At 42.1% G+C, this 14,198-nt stretch overlaps 1 pseudogene across 1 annotated transcript; it reads right to left on the minus strand.

The window, feature by feature from the left end:
- Window positions 1–244: 244 nt before the first annotated feature.
- On the minus strand, window positions 245–7,413 carry LOC308168874 (signal peptidase complex subunit 3-like; annotated as a pseudogene). Its single transcript has 5 exons — window positions 7,331–7,413; window positions 1,899–2,006; window positions 1,321–1,390; window positions 918–1,010; window positions 245–377 (listed from the first exon to the last, which is right to left on the minus strand). The product of its transcript is annotated as a signal peptidase complex subunit 3-like (transcript).
- Between the last annotated feature and the right edge of the window lie 6,785 nt (window positions 7,414–14,198).

Here is a 14,198-nt window from a genome sequence, read left to right on the forward strand (position 1 = left end):
ATCTAACAAACTAAACCGGTACCATCCAGCAATTTCACATCATTCATCTTTACAGCTGAATATAACTAGTTTGTCTGTGACTGGTCAATAAGTTGTAACACAGTCCATTTTCTATTTCTGTGTGGCAGCGTCAATGCACATACATACATACATACATCCAGACAGACACACCCATTCCCAAACTTTCACTTTTATTAAAAGTCATAAAAGAGGGCACAACATTTACAAACAAGCATGGGGCAGTTCAGTAGCTCTTTGTGGTCTCGTATGCATCTGGGAAGGGGAGGGACATGTGGCCAGAGCCCATGACCAGGGGCAGGATGCCAGCGTTGGGTACCACATTCCATGACGGGGTCAAGGTGATGTTCTTGTTTGCCCTGGGAGGAAAGAAATACTTAGTTAAAAAAGGGTTTTTCCTGGCTCAAAATAAGGCTTAGGTGGAAGAAGTCTTCCATGGCTATTACGTATATAATGTAACAATAGTCTAGCAGCACCTGCTGGGATGACCGAATTGTAGCAATGAATGCATGGATGGTTCTTACATGGTTTTTCTTGCAAGATTTCTCAGAGAAGGCTTAGGCGGGGCGAGAAAAGCCTTAGGCGAGCCACCTAAGCCTTTTCAATGCAGAAAAAACCCTGGATGTGAACCATGTAACACATTGTGTAATTTCCCCTTTTCTTCCAGGAGGCTGATTCTGCCATCATGTCGAGGTTGTTTTAGAGTATTACGGTAAATTGTGTTGTACTACCATCTGCTGCATATAAATAATACTGCATCACAATTCACAATTCACAATTCATATGTAGCAGCTGCTGCTTACTCCTCAGTAGATAATCAAAATGACAGTGAGGTGACTGACGACCCTATACATTCCACATTAAAGTTGGTGGGTTGGGGGGTAGGTGGGGCTTCTTACCGGAGACCGTTTCCATCATCAAAGAAGAAGGTTTAGCTTGGTGCTTTCTCCTCTCAGGACAATCTTGTCCCACAGGACCACCTGGTTCAGGACCTGGAATCAAACAAACATATGCAACACTTTACACTTCTGCAGCCATTGTACCTGTGCAGATTATACACGCCACACCCGAATTATTCTGAAGTGCTCCTGCTCTTGTTTGCCACTGTAAAGTCAAAGACAAATTTCCACATTGTGTGAATAAAAACATGTTCTATTCTATCCTTGCAGTCATGTCTTTACCACCACTAACATGCTGACAATCTTCTCTTGCATTTCATCAAGTAAAAAGTGCATGACCAAGTGGAGCACTGTTATTGTCAAGAAAACAAGAAAGGGAGGATGCATGCTTGTGCTTGCTTACGTTGCTTTTGGTTGCATACTCAGCAGACATGTAGAGGAAGAGCTGCTTGACGTTCCAGTCGAATATCGGCCTCAGATGTGAAGAGGGTTAAGGCAATCAACATAATTAATGACCAAATGATGATGATTCACTGATGATCCATTCAGCCAATAAAGTCATTAATGACCAAAAACAACATTTGATGTGGGAAATTATGGCTGCTTATCAAAAGCCACCAAAAAACAGGAAATTTAAAAGAATTACCACAACCACCCATAACTTCACGTACAGTATGCACTTACCGTACATGGTTTCCAGCACACTCCTTTTACACCTGCTATAGTGCTGTATGTTGATCTACTGTACAGTGTACTCACCACTGGGCAGGCTGGTTAGGATTCAACGCTTCTCTCAAACAGCAAATGCTGATCGCCAAATAAGAAATAGCACAGAGGTGCACAATAGCAACACGTTCTCATCATTCGAATGCATGCATTTGTTTACCTCCTGCATGCCAAAGCCTTAAGCCTAAGTTACCATGACAACATTACCTGAAACCTTGACAATAAGACAGGCCCCATTTCCTTCCCGTCTCACACATTTGTCTGATGAGCAGCGCAAGAGAAAGGATATCAGCCGAGAGGTCAAAGGTGATGAAGCCCAGATCACTTCTTTCCCTCGGTCCTGTGAAGTCATCCACGTTTTTCCTGTGGAATGGCAAAGGCAGTACAAATTCTGTGTACCGTAGACATCTAGTGATACTACTAAACAGCCCACAATTTCTGGTTGTCCAGCATTACAACCTAGTGTTTCTTTTTTGGTGTTGAAAATGAACGAATCGAAGCCCATGACACAGTTTTGGCCTATTATTTTTTTATGCTCAGTTGGTTACTGAATGTGGAATGTGTCCAGCTGATAAGGTATGTTGACAACATTATGACAACAAAAGGAAGTTTGTCGCAGCACCTACAGTTCTAGCTCACCGTTATCTAGACAGCCCTGACGTGCTCTTCTCTGATTGGATAACGGGCAGGTGGCAGAGCAGCTGCTGGCATCATATATCTGAAGGTGTTTTAAAACTAGCCAGCAAAACGCATGATGCCAATTAATGGACCAGCAGAGGAGGAGACCAGCAGAGGAGGAGACCAGTAGAGGAGGAGACCAGTAGAGGAGGAGACCAGCAGAGGAGGAGACCAGTAGAGGAGACCAGTAGAGGAGGAGACCAGCAGAGGAGGAGACCAGTAGAGGAGACCAGTAGAGGAGACCAGTAGAGGAGGAGACCAGTAGAGGAGGAGACCAGTAGAGGAGGAGACCAGTAGAGGAGACCAGCAGAGGAGGAGACCAGTAGAGGAGGAGACCAGTAGAGGAGGAGACCAGTAGAGGAGGAGACCAGTAGAGAAGGAGACCAGTAGAGGAGACCAGCAGAAGAGGAGACCAGTAGAGGAGGAGACCAGCAGAGGAGGAGACCAGTAGAGGAGACCAGCAGAGGAGGAGACCAGCAGAGGAGGAGACCAGTAGAGGAGACCAGTAGAGGAGGAGACCAGTAGAGGAGACCAGTAGAGGAGGAGACCAGTAGAGGAGACCAGCAGAGGAGGAGACCAGTAGAGGAGGAGACCAGTAGAGGAGACCAGTAGAGGAGGAGACCAGTAGAGGAGGAGACCAGCAGAGGAGGAGACCAGTAGAGGAGACCAGTAGAGGAGGAGACCAGTAGAGGAGACCAGTAGAGGAGACCAGTAGAGGAGGAGACCAGCAGAGGAGGAGACCAGTAGAGGAGGAGACCAGTAGAGGAGACCAGTAGAGGAGACCAGCAGAGGAGGAGACCAGTAGAGGAGGAGACCAGTAGAGGAGGAGACCAGTAGAGGAGGAGACCAGTAGAGGAGGAGACCAGTGGAGGAGACCAGCAGAGGAGGAGACCAGTAGAGGAGGAGACCAGTAGAGGAGGAGACCAGTAGAGAAGGAGACCAGTAGAGGAGACCAGCAGAGGAGGAGACCAGTAGAGGAGGAGACCAGTAGAGGAGACCAGTAGAGGAGGAGACCAGTAGAGGAGACCAGTAGAGGAGGAGACCAGTAGAGGAGGAGACCAGTAGAGGAGGAGACCAGTAGAGGAGGAGACCAGCAGAGGAGGAGACCAGTAGAGGAGGAGACCAGTAGAGGAGACCAGTAGAGGAGGAGACCAGTAGAGGAGGAGACCAATAGAGGAGGAGACCAGTAGAGGAGACCAGTAGAGGAGGAGACCAGTAGAGGAGACCAGTAGAGGAGGAGACCAGTAGAGGAGGAGACCAGTAGAGGAGACCAGTAGAGGAGGAGACCAGTAGAGGAGACCAGTAGAGGAGGAGACCAGTAGAGGAGGAGACCAGTAGAGGAGACCAGTAGAGGAGGAGACCAGCAGAGGAGGAGACCAGTAGAGGAGACCAGTAGAGGAGGAGACCAGTAGAGGAGGAGACCAGTAGAGGAGGAGACCAGTAGAGGAGACCAGCAGAGGAGACCAGTAGAGGAGACCAGCAGAGGAGGAGACCAGTAGAGGAGGAGACCAGTAGAGGAGACCAGTAGAGGAGACCAGTAGAGGAGACCAGTAGAGGAGGAGACCAGTAGAGGAGGAGACCAGTAGAGGAGGAGACCAGTAGAGGAGGAGACCAGCAGAGGAGACCAGTAGAGGAGACCAGTAGAGGAGGAGACCAGTAGAGGAGACCAGTAGAGGAGGAGACCAGTAGAGAAGGAGACCAGTAGAGGAGACCAGCAGAGGAGGAGACCAGTAGAGGAGACCAGTAGAGGAGACCAGTAGAGGAGGAGACCAGTAGAGGAGACCAGCAGAGGAGGAGACCAGCAGAGGAGGAGACCAGCAGAGGAGGAGACCAGTAGAGGACAAGGCAAGGGCGAAAAACCTGTACACTGTACATCCAGACAAAGGAAAAAAACCTGTACACTGTTTATCCAGGAAAAAAAGTGTTGCGTTCAGCTTTTAAAATCCTGTGAGACATGTTTGGTTAAGACCACAATTCACATTTCGTCTCAACAGGTGGGATTACATTTGTTGTTAAACAAGATGGTGAAGTGGTTGAGGTATTGTGCGCTCAGCCACTTCACCATTTTGTTGAAAAGACGTATTACGAATTTGGCCTGAGTATGCACTCCCACGAGATAGGAGTATGTTCCTTAAAACGAGATGGCAAGATGAAAATGCTGACCCTCCTCAAAAGATAGGTGAAATGTTTACTTTGATATTTGCTTGTCTATCAGCCAGTGGAGGTCAAAATGTTGTTTCCACGTAGGCCATCAAGTTCAAAAAGATGTCCTTTGGTATGGACAAGCTGGTTGTCAGTCACATCCACCTTGAATAAAACACCATTTAGTCATGTCATCACTTTGATATTGAAATACATGTTAGGACTAAATTGACCTACATATGATTTAGTATACAGTACATTTAGTTGACCCTTTGTCTGTGTAGTAATGTTATATTTAATTTAGTAACACAACTCTTCTAAATAATGAGTCACTACAGTTATTACAAGTACTATCCATGGATCAAGCCACATCATGTAAAGTGTGACCAATAAATTAGTCCATTCTGGCGTTTCAACACCAAATTAACACGGCACTTCTGTTTCAACTCTTACTCTTCACTGTTACTTATGCTGGTGTTAGAAATACATCACTAAAATGAAAACATGCGGTATATAAACTAGCTAGCTAGCTAGAGATTAACATTTGACTACAAATAGTTACACAACTAACTAGCTTGTTAATTGGGTTAAGAGTAAATGATAGGCTACAGACTAATATGAAGTCAATTAATAACTGACAATGGCATATATTCTCATGTGAAAAAGATCGTTCTGTACTTACAAAATGATCAGCTGATATGTTCTCTCTATAAATAGTGATTTGCAGGATTTGAGAGGAATTCAAACAACCCACGACCCTCTGACTCTGTAGCTTTGCTCCGTAGCTTGTAAACCAACACGTCCCACAGAATTGTTGAATTGAACGTAATAAAAGTCAAATGCTATGACATCATCATATCTCCATAGACTTCCCATTTACAGACAACACAGAATTCAAGTCTTCCAAGACATTCATTATTGGCTCTTCACACATTGCCTTTCCTTGTGTCAGGCTCATCATGGGAAGAGCCCATAATTAGTCATGTTGTTTCCATGTAGGCCATCAAGTTCAAAAAGATGTCCTTTGGTACGGACAAGCTGATTGTCAGTCACATCCACCTTGAATAAAACACAATTTAGTCATGTCCTCATGACTAAATGGTGTATCGCGCATTTCTCACAAGATGTGACTCAATACGCTTCACATGATGACAGAAAGGTAAAAAAACTGTACACTGTGCAGCCAGGAAAATTCCCTTGCAGCCCTCTACTCATAGAGCGACTACTACCAGTTTGCCTACCAGCACACACAGCGCCACCCAAACCAGCCGCCCCACACACCCGACCCGCCCTACCACCAGCACACCCGGCCCAACCAAGCACAGACCATAATAGCCCCACACCAGGCTAGCCAAGCAGGTGCCCCAGCGGCAGAACAGACCAGGCACCCGAGGCGGCTGGGGGCCCTCAGAGGAGATGCCCGAGGACCTCCGGCACATAGCAAGCAAGCAAGGGCGAAAAACCTGATGATCACATGATCAGCTGATATGTTCTCTCTATAAATAGTGATTTGCAGGATTTGAGAGGAATTCAAACAACCCACGACCCTCTGACTTTGTAGCTTTGCTCCGTAGCTTGTAAACCAACACATGTCCCACAGAATTGTTGAATTGAACGTAATAAAAGTCAAATGCTATGACATCATCATAATCTCCATAGACTTCCCATTTACAGACAACACAGAATTCAAGTCTTCCAAGACATTCATTATTGGCTCCTCACACATTGCTTTTCCTTGTCTCAGGCTCAGCATGGGAAGAGCCCATAATTAGTCAGAGTTGCATTCTGGTTGTAAAGACCACAATTCACATTTCATCTCAACAGGTTTGATTACATTTGTTGTTAATTAGGCTATTCAAGAATTCTTCAACCTCAGGCACAGAACAGTGAAATATCAGTTTCATTTTTTTTTTTAAAAGAAGTAAATATCGGCAGATGTCTGTAATCTGAAAATGTTTCCATTTTGTTGATTATCATTATTAAAAAATAATTGTAATAAATATTGCAATAGCCTATTTAACAATTGACAGCGCTAAGTACATTCATGGGTAGGCTTATCTTTACCTTCTGTATCATACAAACTATTCTGCCATCTATACACATGTTCTGAAAGGTTTGAGCTCAGCAGAGAAGCTGTGGTAACACCATGTTCCTACCTGATCCCTGGTGATTGGCCACATCTATACAGTGTTGAATACCTCTACCAGTTGAGAAGGTCAATCCTGTGACGATTTGTCTTTTCCTCATCATTCAGCAAGCACATCTTAACCTCTGATCCTCCACCTAGAAATATATGGTAAAAATGCACCGCATAAGCCATTCTGATGCAGGTCATTAAGGAACCATACCCCACGATTTAATTAAAATAATAATAATATAGCCTAATAATTACATTAAAACAGCTATTAGAGGTCGGTACTGAATACGGTATGCCGGTCTAATTCAAGTCACAGCCAAGTGAAATAATCATTTGAAGTACTGTACATTCTAAATGTGACCAGGTAGTGGGAACCAATGTAGGGTTTATACTCTAGGCCACTTCTTGTTAACACTTTTGTTTACTATTGCAGTAAATCTATAGGCGGGATTGATTAGGGTTTGTGTCAAAGTCGATAAGGGTTTGAACTGGAAATGTAACACATTAAAAGTGAATTCCTGTTTTCCCATACTGAGAATACTAAATAAAATGTGTACAATTGTTACAAATTGTTGACCGAGATTCTCTCAGTGAGGAAAATACAATACATCCGCTATACTAGGCCTACTGAATACGAACAATCAGCATTAGCGCAACAGTTTACATGATAAGTAGCCTATGTAGGCATGTTAAATTGAGTGGTCAAATGATCTGTTGCACCTGCTCATACCGAAAGATGAGTCCTGCTGGGATTTTTCCGACTTCATCTTCGTCCTCCGGTATCAAGAACATGTATATGGACTTCATAGTCATATTATACCGCACTTGCAATTCATTAAATTACCGGAAGACCCTGTTAGTGGTGCGTAAAAGTTTTGACCGACTATCACCGTTTCAAATCTCACTTGTTTTCCTTTAAATTAAAGCACAACAGATAAAAGTGGGCGGAGCTTAAGTCAAAGTGGGCGGAGCTTGTGTCAAAGTGGGCGGAGCTTAAGTCAAAGTGGGCGGAGCTTGTGTCAAAGTGGGCGGAGCTTGTTATGGAGTTCATTCTACCCTCCATAGCCTAACTACACCCTGGGAGTTCATTCTACCCTCCACAGTCTAATAGAACATACATATACTTACCACACTACACTATCATATATCACACTTTACCGTCCTTCCTCCTACTTTTTTTTTTTTAAAGTGTTTTGGAGGGAAAACCAAATTCGAAAAAAAAAAAAAAAAAAAAAACATTTGCACCCGTTGTGGTGCAATTAAAGTTTCATTGACCGTCTATGCAGCACCATTGTTAAGTGGATTTGTCGCACTTGCAAAATGCTGTGAAATGTTTGACGATAAAACATTTATAAACGTCATTGTCAATATCCGTCATAATGCCCTATTTCATCACCTGTTTCCATGGAGCGGCCGTGATTTTCTGTGCGCTCTGTTGGTGCATAATAATAATAATAATAATAATAATATTAATATTAATAACAACAATAATAACGTTTATTTGTATAGCACTTTTCTTGCAAACATAATAATAATAATAATAATAATAATAATGACCTGCTGTATGCAGAGTGTCGTTATAAAGTTGGTACTGTTATCTTGATGGCGTAGCTTATATATTTGCCTATGTAGATACCATAGACACATATACCATGGCTCGATACACAATATGTTTCTGAAATTCATAAATTAATTGGATATGCAGACAAATAAAAGGACATGGCAACTTCCCTCTGCCCAGTACTGTCTAGTAGAAAGCACCACATGTTATACATTTGTCTAACCATGTCCTTACCGTTACTACTGCACCATTGCTTGTCCCAGTTGAACTATCTTGCACAACAATACACAACAACACACATTAATCACACACACACACACACATACACAATAATATTCTTGCTCCAATAAACATTTATGTTTAAACGTGCCTTCTTATTTTTAGCTGAAAGTAATGGCTTTCTTCTGGCCACTCTTCCATAAAGCCCAGCTCTATGGAGTGTACGGCTAATTGTGGTCCTATGGACAGATACTCCAGTCTCTGCTGTACTCTGCAGCTCCTCCAGGGTTACCTTTGGTCTCTGTGCTGCCTCTCTGATTAATGCCCCCCTTGCCCCGTCCGTGAGTTTTGGTGGGCGGCCCTCTCTTGGCAGGTTTGTTGTGGTGCCATGTTCTTTCCATTTGATTATGATGGATTTGATGGTGCTCCTGGGGATCATCAAAGATTTGGATATTTTTTAATAACCCAACCCTGACTTGTACTTCTCAACAACTTTGTCTCGGACTTGTTTGGAGAGTTCCTTGGTCTTCATGGCAGTGTTTGGTTGGTGGTGCCTCTTGCTTAGGTGTTGCAGCCTCTGGGGCCTTTCAGAAAAGGTGTGTATATACTGACAGATCATGTGACACTTAGATTGCATACAAGTGGACTTCATTTCACTACATATGTGACTTCTGAAGGTAATTGGTTGCACCAGAAGTGTTTAGGGGCTTCATAACAAAGGGGGTGAATACATATGCGCATGCCAATTTTCAGTTCTTTATTTTTTTAAATTCTTTTTATATATATATTTCTCATTTCATTTAAAAACTAACACTATTTTGTGCAGATTCATCAAATACAATTCTGATTAAAAAATGTTTAAATTACAGGTTGTAATGTAATAAAATAGGTAAAAAGCCAAGGGGGGTGAATACATTTGCAAGGCACTGTACATACATCCAGACAGACACACCCATTCCCAAACTTTTACTTTTATTAAAAGTCATAAAAGAGGGCACAACATTTACAAACAAGCATGGGACAGTTCAGTAGCTCTTTGTGGTCTCGTATGCGTCTGGGAAGGGGTGCATGATACTGCTTTTCATGCAGTCTCTTCACCAAAGAGTGTCCATAAAGGAAAGCTTAATTTAAATTCACGTGTTATCTCAATCTGTATATTAATTCCTGAACTTAATTTAATTCCTGGTTAACCATTACCATATTAAATTAACTAATTGTTCTGTGCAAACCTAAAGATACTATCTATCTGCCACTGAGTCTCAATGGCCTAGCTTGACTTTGACAACTGAACAAATATTTAAGTTGAATTTCAGTTGTGACCCTAAAAACATGTATTGGCCTAAAAATGTAATCTCAAACTAAACAACCTGTGGCAACTGTTCAACTGTTCAACATGTGGCCAGAGCCCATGACCAGGGGCAGGATGCCAGCGTTGGGTACCACGTTCCATGACAGGGTCAAGGTGATGTTCTTGTTTGCCCTGGGAGGAAAGAATACTTAGTTTAAAAAAAAATCACACTCACTCAAGCCCACACGCACACTTCAGATCTAGAGTTTATAGAGGCTACATGTCAGGGTTTTTCCTGGCTCAAAATGTTTTGTTTACTAAATCTAAATCTAAGTCTCTTTGTAGGATACAGGTCTACTCTGTATACTGCAAGTATATCTAGATGTATGATATATAATATACATGATAACATGATAACATATAGGATAACATGATAACGTTACAACCGGTCTCATTTTCAAGTTTTTGTGCAGCGGAAGCCGGCAAAGATATGAGCAAGTGCTCATATGACGTAAAAGTCGCATTAAACGCGACTTGACAGTTCAGACGGGGGGCGGGGGCGCGTTGCTAAATATCAGATATGTGTCCTATTATGGCAAGCCGTTTTAACATTTATTAGCTAAATGTGACTAGTCGTAATTCGATTTTTACTAGTCTAAATTTGTATTCAAGATATCTATAACGTCATTCTGACTAGTCAAAACGACAGTTAGAGATATCTGTAATTCAGTTTTGACTAGTCAAAATGTAATTACAGATATCAGCAGTGATGTCACCGAAAACGACACTCAACTCGTCACACATCCTTAAATGACATTGCAGATATCTGTAATTCAGTTTTGACTAGTCAAAATAATAGTTGCAGATATCTCAAACGTCATTATGACTAGTCCGAATTGTATTGCATGACGATGCTCATGATGCGAGGTATCTCATGATATTGGCGGGACCAGCAAAGCATTTGATGAGTGTTGGCAGAAGCAATGGCGGTTGCTGTGGTGGATAGGATAGCGCGAAAATGCCATGAAATAGAGAGAATATATCATCAAGGGATTTGTGGTGAACGTGAGATTCGTTCACTAGATGCTTGTACTAGAAATCTACAGCACAGTAATTGAAGCTGCTCCAGCGTTTTCTGACAACAACAGACATATCTGAAACGTCATTTCGCCTAGTCTAAACTCTAATTTAAGATATCTGTAATAACATTTCGACTAGGCAGAATGAAAGTTAAAGATATCACCAATTTGAGATATCAATCATTAAAAATGAATTTCAAGATATCTATAACTTTATAGGGCCGGTTTCAGAGACAAGGCTTAAGCCTAGTCCTGGACTAAATCACACTTTCAATGTAAAATCTCCATTGAAGAGTTTTTTAGTCTAGGATTAGGCTTAAGCCTTGTCTGTGAAACCAGCCCAAAAATAGATATCTACAATTAAATTACGATTATTCCTAATTCCAGTTTGAGATATCTACAACTTCATTCAAGATATCTTCAACTTAATTTAAGATATCTTTTAAGGACAATGTAGATATCTTGAATTAATGGGAATTAAAGATATCTTGAACTGGAAGTATGACTAGTCAGAATGAAACCGTAGATATCTGAAACTGTAATTACAACTAGTCATAATTCAGTTGCAGATATCGGCAATGTGAATAGCTGATATCTACAACTGAATTGTAGATATCTGTAATGACAAACCCCATACACTTGAATGGCAAAATAAATTTGAATCTTACTAGTCAAAATATAATTACAGATATCTAAAATGTGAGTTTTGATTAGTCAAAATATAATTAAAGATATCTTGAATTTGAGTTTTGACTAGGCAAAATGATGTTGCAGATATCAGTAATGAATATCCATTGTAGCTAATAAATGTTAAAACGGCTTGCCATAGTCCGATATAATACCACCTCTGAACGCGACCCAGGTCTGATTTTAAAAAGTCAGATTTCATGTGATTTGCGCTATTCACATGGTCATGCATAAATCAGACCTGAGTCACAAAAAAATCGGATTTGGGTCGCATTTCACTGCCATGTGAACGAAGCCCTAGTGACGTAACCCTGCATCTCTTTTAACACCAGACAGTGAAAAGGCCAATTGAATTCATGTATGGTTTATCAGTGGGTACCCAGTTAAAAGCCATAACCATCAGACTGTATTCTGTGTGTGTATATGTATCTGTGTGTGTGTGTGTGTGTGTGTGTGTGTGTGTGTGTGTGTCTGTGTGCCTGTATAATATCTAAGCACCTGGTGGATATCAGTATCACTGTGAGTGCCTGTGAGTGTAAATTTGTGAAAGTTGTCAATCAAGTGTATGTGTGTATCTTGTGTGAACCAGTTGTTGTGTATTTGTGATTGGGTGTGTGAACCCGCATGGTGTGCATTTGTGAAAGTCTGTGTGTGAGTGTGTGTGTGTGTGTCCAGGTCCCACTCTGTACCTCAGGCTGTCCGGGGGGAGTGGGAGGGGATGACAGTGATGGGGCCGTAGGGATGCCCCTGACACACACCCAGCTCTCTGCCAGTCACCCGCTCTGGATAAACACAGTGGCATACAGGTCAGAACACACCAGAACCAGAAGACCGACCCCATGTAGTCCTACAAGTGTCTAATGCCTGAGCTGAGCCCCAAACAGTGGTCCATCTTTGGTTGGACAACAAAGTTCTATTCTAAAATAAATAAGGTCAGCCCACTTTTCAGGGCCAAAAGTGAAGTGGAAAGTAAAGTCAGTCTTTCCATTTACATTTTTGGAATTTAGTGGACACCTTTTTTGGTAATATACAGTTGAGAAACTGAACAGGGGGATTCAGAGGTTTAAGGAGGGACAGTTAAGGTGTAGCCTGAAAAGATGAAGTCTATGGCAGAAGATAGGGAGAGACTCTGCAATCCTGACAGCAATGGGGAGCAATCTTCAGATTTAAATCCAATTTAACACGCCATTATATGGCACTCTATCATCAATTCAGTCATTCAACTCCTCACCTAACAGTTGGAAGAACATTTGAGCTGCAGTACTGCGGTCTGCATCAGGGGGCAGCAGAGAGTGGAAGTCCTCTTCCAATGACACCTTTCTGGAGAGGGAGATGAAGAAGAGGAGAGAGGAGTGTTTATTGTAGCATTGATAGTGGTTTACCTGTGGTTCTCTGATGAAGGGTGCTCGGTAGGGACGGGTTAGGTTGATCCATTTATCTATCAGTCAATCACGGACTTCCGCATCGATACAAAGATATCTAATCGACAAATCGAAAAAACCCATTACAAGTACTCAGTATTTGTGAGATTAAAAAATGCATGTGGCCGTGTTTTTTCATTCATTTACATAACAACCTCGCTGAGTTCATTCATCCCCTCTCAGTTGTTGCCATGGGCTATTGCCACTGCTCACGATAATGTTGTTCAATGTAAACTTTGCAATAGTAAATTCACATACCACCATTTGGCAACTGTAATACTTCAATACTTCAAAACAAAACACCCAGCGATCTCCAGTGATGCTGAGACACAGGCAAACTGACATGACTAACTTCACAGTTCAAACACACACCTATGAAATGGTTATTTATTTTACATCGTGGACATAGATACGAGTTTGAATAAACAAGATAATTTAAGTCAGCATAAATATAGCATGCACGATCGATAAATGACATTTAGCATCCATCAACTAACTGATTGTGAAAAATGCAGTCGGACCCATCGACATTTACCTCAGCAGGCTCTCAGGGGTGAGCTCTGGTTCTCTCTCAGGGAGGTCGACACACTCCTCCACTATGTCCTCCATAGCCACCACCACCTCCTCTTCTATGGGAGACCTGCCCCCCCACACATAAACACACACACACACACACACACACACACACACACAATTATTAGGTAGAGTATCTTCACCCATTAGCCATCAGTTACAATTCTAAGAATTGACTTTTGACATGAAAATGTTAGTACCGGTACACGTTGCTACTTGCCCTCTACACCCTGACAAAATGTAAAAAATGGCACCTGGGATTATGGAAGCCACTCCTACTAACCCCCCCTTTAAAAAATAATAATCTATATTTAATATTCAATTTATATTTCAGTCGCTCTCATCCTCTTTCTAGAGAGATAATGTTCACTGAATTCTTTTTCTCATCTCTCACCGTCTGCTGGCCGGAGTGTGTTCTTTGGACACTTCCTGGAGCTCTGAGACAGCTGAAAGAAACATGTGATCGATCAGGCTCATGATCAAGCCCACTGTAGTAGACAATTGACTATCTTCCCCAAGCACACCCCATGTAAACGGACTACAGAAACCTTAAGCTCCTAGCCACTTTACTACTGAACTATCTATTATCACTAGTTGCACCACTAGTGTATTCTGTCTTATCTGTACTATTGTCACCTTTATCTGGTATTATGCCCATTTTTTTGTATGTCCTGTACTACTGTTACTTTCTTGAATTATGTCTATTGCCTTATGTCTTGTGCTGCAACACAATGTCAGGAACCGAAGCCTAAGAATGTTACTCTCTTACA

The sequence above is a fragment of the Nansenia antarctica genome, assembly GCF_963989245.1.
Source record: "Nansenia antarctica genome assembly, chromosome: 12".
NCBI classification, from domain to species: domain Eukaryota; kingdom Metazoa; phylum Chordata; class Actinopteri; order Argentiniformes; family Microstomatidae; genus Nansenia; species Nansenia antarctica.